Here is a 5640-nt window from a genome sequence, read left to right as displayed (position 1 = left end):
GCAGAAAGAGGAAAAGAGCCAGAGCGAAGAAGCGGAGAGAAAGGAACACACAAACCCGGACGCACACACACACACAGGCACACAGACACACAGGCGCGCGCGCTCGCGCGCGCACACACACACACACACACACACACACGCCTACACACCCACTCGCACAACCCGCACAAGCACACGCACACGCAAGCGCAGACAGAGCGCGCCAGCGAGCTCCGGTGCCTGCCTGTGGTTCCTGGGCGATGGCGGGGCAGCGATGCCGGGAGCCCGGGACTCCTGAGAGCCTGTCTGCGCGGCCTAGGGCCCCAGGGGTGATCGCCAGCCCCGGGGCCCCTGCCTCCTGGCCCGGGCCCAGCTCCAGCACCACCGCCCTCCTGGGGGGGAAGCGAGCTCTTGGGCAGAGCCTCTCTGGGTCAGGGTGGGTGTCTGTCTAGGTCCGTGTCTTGGATCCTCTCCGTGTCGCCGTTTCTCTGTTTCTCCGTGTCTCTGTCTCTGTCTCTGTCTCTGGGTCTCTGGGCTGGCGCCAGCAGGAGCTGTCCAGGGTCCCCGCGAGGGGCGGGTTGGGGGCGGGGTGCCGGTCTCCTGGGCGGCGCTGGCGGGGGGGAAGTGTGGCCGCCCCGCCTCCCCGCTCCCTCAGGGGCAGCGCGGCGGGCTTCCGCTGACGCCCTCTGGTCGCGCCGGTGGCTCCGCCTGGGTTTGGGCAAGTCGGGGCCCGGCCGGCGCCGCAGAGGTCAGGGCTCCCGCTGGGAGGCCCCTCGGGCCGGAGGGGACTCAGAGGAGCACGGGCCCGGCGGCCCGACGCCCCGACGCCTCGGGCCAAGTGCCCCGCGCCACCCCCCTCCCAGCAGCCGCATCTCCTGCGACCCATCGCCGGATCCGAGCGGCCAGGGCGGCCTGGAGTGTTCCCGGGCCGCGAGGGGAGAGCGCCCAGCCAGGCGCCCCGCCCCCATCCCCGCCCCCACCGCCGCCCCCACCACCCCTCGTTTCCCACCGCCGCCCGCCCCGCCCCGCCTCCTCGCACCCCGGGCTGCTCCAGGCCTCCGCGCCCTGGGAGGGCAGCAGGGCGGGGCAGCGCAGGGTTTGGCTGGCCCGCTGGCCGCGCCCGAGGCGGCCGCGGCGGGAGGCAGCAGCGGGAGGAAGGCGGCAGGCCGGGCGCGGGCGCAGGGGGCGCCGGCGGCGGGTGCGCGTCACAGAGGCCTGGGCGCGCGCGAGCCGCGGGCCGGGCGACGCGGCGCGGCTTCTTAGGGGCGCCGGCGGCAGGCGCCAGCGTCTACGGCCATACCACCCTGAACGCGCCCGATCTCGTCTGATCTCGGAAGCTAAGCAGGGTCGGGCCTGGTTAGTACTTGGATGGGAGACCGCCTGGGAATACCGGGTGCTGTAGGCTTTTGCCTCCCTCGCCTTTTGCCGCCGGCCGGGCGCGGCTCCCTCCGCGCTCCTGCCGCCCCTCCTCCGTCCTGCGGCCTCCGGCCTCCGTCCTCCGCGGACGCCCCCCACCCCTCCAGCCAGCCCGACCCCCCCCACCCTCCCCCTCCCCTCCCGCCCCCCTCCGCACCGCGGGCCCGCCGGCGCCGCCCATGGGCAGGGCCCAACCCCTCCCCGCCACAGCCCAACCCTTCCAGCTCGCGGCCCCACCCGAACCCAGGGCCAATCGGGGCCAGCCCGGACCGGGACCGGGACCGGGACCGGGACCGGGACCCCGACGCCGCACACGCCGCCGGCCGGCTCCCTCTGGCCTCGGCCTCTTCCCACCCGCTCGGCTCCCGCTCCGGTGACACCCCAGCCCTTCCCTCGGCGCCCCGCCCCCGCCGCCCCAGCCGCCGGGTAGAGTCGTCCTGTCAGGTGGAACGGATTCCACGGCGGTGCCGGGAGGCCCAAACGGGTCCCAAAGCGACCAGCCCCGCCCACCGAGGAAAGGCACCTGGTCAGGCTTTTCCAGACACCGCCCGCTTCTCCAAGGACAGGGCGGACTGGGTTAGAGAGGAGCGTCTCGGGCACCTCACCCAAGACGGGATGGCTTCTGCCTTTGCTGGCGTCTCTGCCGCTGCAGGTCATCTTCTAAAACCTGGTACCCGCTTGCTTGTCCTTGAGAGGCTCATTCACAATCAACACTCCTTTCCCGACCTAAGTTTGTCCCTGTCAGTTTGTCTCGCTTTTCCTTCCAGAAGCCCCCTTCCCGGGGTGGGGGGGAGGGGGGGAGGTGGTGGTGGTGGGGGGGGGTAGGGGGGTGGGTGGGTCTGAGTTTCAAGCTCCACCTGACTAGGATCCCATTCTGCTTTCGCCTTCGGGCGGTCCTGCCTCGCTTGGAAACGCTGCTACGTTGCTCCTGGTGGATGAGCTTGCGTTCGTTTTGAGTTTGAGAACGCTGGATGCAAAGACGAGGAGTCTTGATGGCTGAGGCTTTTGGTGTCCCCTCACTCGGGGGCCTCCCTCTCTTCCCGCCTCCCCCCGCCTCCCCACCCACCCCCTCACACCCGACCCCTACCACCCCAGGGCCCCGGCCGGGCCCCGCCCCTCCAGGCCGCATCTGTCAGAGGGAGTTGAAAAGCCTCCTGACAGGACACGTCCTCCCTCAGCAGCCAGCCCTTCCTGGCTCCCTGGCTTCAGCTTTCCGTTCGCGTGGCTCGGGCAGCCTTTCGCATCTTCTTTGCACCTGCCTGTGTTTGCAACAGAGGACCGTGGCCAAGGGATCCAGGAAACCGGGAGGAGAGCTGGCTTCCGGGGAGGCGAATGGGAAGGACAGGGAGGCAGAGAGGGAGCCTTGCCTCAGAGAACGGACTTTGAACCCCCGAAGGGAAAAGTCCTCCAGATAAATCACGTCTTCCCCACCGAATCCAAGAGCCATACTCGCTCGCTGTGGAAAAATGGGGACATCCCGGTCAAAGCAGGACGAGAGAGGACCCAAAGCTCCCTCCTCTCCCCGTTCAGCCATCGTCGTCCTGGGAGGGAGTCTCTTCGCGGTTCGCTTCTCCTGCCGGCCCCGTTTCCCCTCCTGCCAACCCAGCGCCTCTCTCGCCTGCTCCTCGCTTCCTCGGGCTGCGGGCTGCGGGCTGCGGGATGGGGGAGGGGGGGGGTGCGGTGCGCGTCGCTCCCTGCCAGCTCGTGCCCGGGGTGGTTCTGACGGGTCCCCGGATCTGATCTCCGAGGAGCACCTTCTGCGGGGAGAAGCGGGACTGCGTCCCTGTCAGTTTCCCGGAGCGCGGGACCGGAGCCTTGCCCCGAAACGCAGGCTCGGGAGACCGAAGTCCTGAGCTGAAACCCAAGGGCCGCCGTCTCCCGCGAGTGACGTGCCCTCCCTGAGCTGCGCTTTCCTCCTCTGGTGCGAGGGGGTCCTGGCGTTCGTGCCTCCTTGCGGGGGCGAGTGCTGGTGAGAACGCAAGCGGGAAATACGGAGCAGACCGCTCAGCACGGAGCGCGGCCTCGGTGGGGGCCCGGGCCTCGGCCGCCGTCCTTCCCCACGAGCCTACTTCTTGCCGCCGAGGCTCATCCAGCACCCAGGGATCGATCGCCTGGCTGCTTCCGGCCAGACACTCTCCTAGGTGCTGGCCACCCAGCAGCCGAGAACGCGGGTGCCAATCTCGGCCTCCGGGGCGTTCGCCTCCTCGCCTCTGGGGCCGCAAGACCAGCGGTGTGCCTACGCATGCCGGCCAGAGGTGGCAGAACCTGACGAGGACACGTGCCGTGGAAAATGGAGAGCTTGGCGCCCCGGAGGGCCTCGTCGGACGTCTGTGGATGGCCGTCGCTCTCTTTGCCGAAGCCCGCCCCCTGCCCATCTTCTCTCCGTCCCAGGGTCCCCTTTCCAGTGGGACGCAAGAAGGCCCACAGGGCCCAAACGCTGGAGACGGGCAGCGCACACAGCGCGCCCTGGGTCCCGGGGGGTGCGGCGGGAAAGCCTTGCGGCACAGAACCCTGAAGCCCAGAGGTCTCGAGACAGGGAGAGCCGGGACGTCGGCAGGCACCGACGGGCCTTCGGACGCGACTCTTCCTCCCCGTCATCACACCGTGCTGCTCCTCCCTCCGTCCTGGGCGCGAGCGCGCTCTTGGGAAGACGGAGGCGCCTTCGTCGGTGACCTAGCGGGCGGGAGATCCCGGGCAACGTCCCCAGCGGCACTTGAGCAGAACGGGGACGCTGCGGTCGGTCGTCGGGGAGGGGCTTCTACATGTCTGGTAGATGGAGCTGCTTTCTCGTGCCAAGTTCTCTGGGCCCTGACTTTTCTGCCTGCTCCTTCTATCAACTCAGTAAGGTCGGGGGTGCCCGGCAGAAAGAGGAAAAGAGCCAGAGCGAAGAAGCGGAGAGAAAGGAACACACAAACCCGGACGCACACACACACACAGGCACACAGACACACAGCGCGCGCGCGCGCGCGCGCGCACACACACACACACACACACACACACGCCTACACACCCACTCGCACAACCCGCACAAGCACACGCACACGCAAGCGCAGACAGAGCGCGCCAGCGAGCTCCGGTGCCTGCCTGTGGTTCCTGGGCGATGGCGGGGCAGCGATGCCGGGAGCCCGGGACTCCTGAGAGCCTGTCTGCGCGGCCTAGGGCCCCAGGGGTGATCGCCAGCCCCGGGGCCCCTGCCTCCTGGCCCGGGCCCAGCTCCAGCACCACCGCCCTCCTGGGGGGGAAGCGAGCTCTTGGGCAGAGCCTCTCTGGGTCAGGGTGGGTGTCTGTCTAGGTCCGTGTCTTGGATCCTCTCCGTGTCGCCGTTTCTCTGTTTCTCCGTGTCTCTGTCTCTGTCTCTGTCTCTGGGTCTCTGGGCTGGCGCCAGCAGGAGCTGTCCAGGGTCCCCGCGAGGGGCGGGTTGGGGGCGGGGTGCCGGTCTCCTGGGCGGCGCTGGCGGGGGGGAAGTGTGGCCGCCCCGCCTCCCCGCTCCCTCAGGGGCAGCGCGGCGGGCTTCCGCTGACGCCCTCTGGTCGCGCCGGTGGCTCCGCCTGGGTTTGGGCAAGTCGGGGCCCGGCCGGCGCCGCAGAGGTCAGGGCTCCCGCTGGGAGGCCCCTCGGGCCGGAGGGGACTCAGAGGAGCACGGGCCCGGCGGCCCGACGCCCCGACGCCTCGGGCCAAGTGCCCCGCGCCACCCCCCTCCCAGCAGCCGCATCTCCTGCGACCCATCGCCGGATCCGAGCGGCCAGGGCGGCCTGGAGTGTTCCCGGGCCGCGAGGGGAGAGCGCCCAGCCAGGCGCCCCGCCCCCATCCCCGCCCCCACCGCCGCCCCCACCACCCCTCGTTTCCCACCGCCGCCCGCCCCGCCCCGCCTCCTCGCACCCCGGGCTGCTCCAGGCCTCCGCGCCCTGGGAGGGCAGCAGGGCGGGGCAGCGCAGGGTTTGGCTGGCCCGCTGGCCGCGCCCGAGGCGGCCGCGGCGGGAGGCAGCAGCGGGAGGAAGGCGGCAGGCCGGGCGCGGGCGCAGGGGGCGCCGGCGGCGGGTGCGCGTCACAGAGGCCTGGGCGCGCGCGAGCCGCGGGCCGGGCGACGCGGCGCGGCTTCTTAGGGGCGCCGGCGGCAGGCGCCAGCGTCTACGGCCATACCACCCTGAACGCGCCCGATCTCGTCTGATCTCGGAAGCTAAGCAGGGTCGGGCCTGGTTAGTACTTGGATGGGAGACCGCCTGGGAATACCGGGTGCTGTAGGCT

At 70.8% G+C, this 5640-nt stretch overlaps 2 non-coding genes across 2 annotated transcripts; both read left to right on the top strand.

Moving 5' to 3' along the window:
- Positions 1-1265: 1265 nt before the first annotated feature.
- LOC139043744 (5S ribosomal RNA) lies at positions 1266-1384 on the top strand. Its single transcript, XR_011500810.1, has one exon. It is a non-coding gene; the product is annotated as a 5S ribosomal RNA (ribosomal RNA).
- A 4137-nt stretch (positions 1385-5521) lies between these two features.
- Positions 5522-5640, top strand: LOC139043743 (5S ribosomal RNA). Its single transcript, XR_011500809.1, has one exon. It is a non-coding gene; the product is annotated as a 5S ribosomal RNA (ribosomal RNA).

The sequence above is a fragment of the Equus asinus genome, unplaced genomic scaffold (assembly GCF_041296235.1).
Source record: "Equus asinus isolate D_3611 breed Donkey unplaced genomic scaffold, EquAss-T2T_v2 contig_35, whole genome shotgun sequence".
NCBI lineage: Eukaryota > Metazoa > Chordata > Mammalia > Perissodactyla > Equidae > Equus > Equus asinus.
This window is presented reverse-complemented; position numbering and strand designations above follow the sequence as displayed.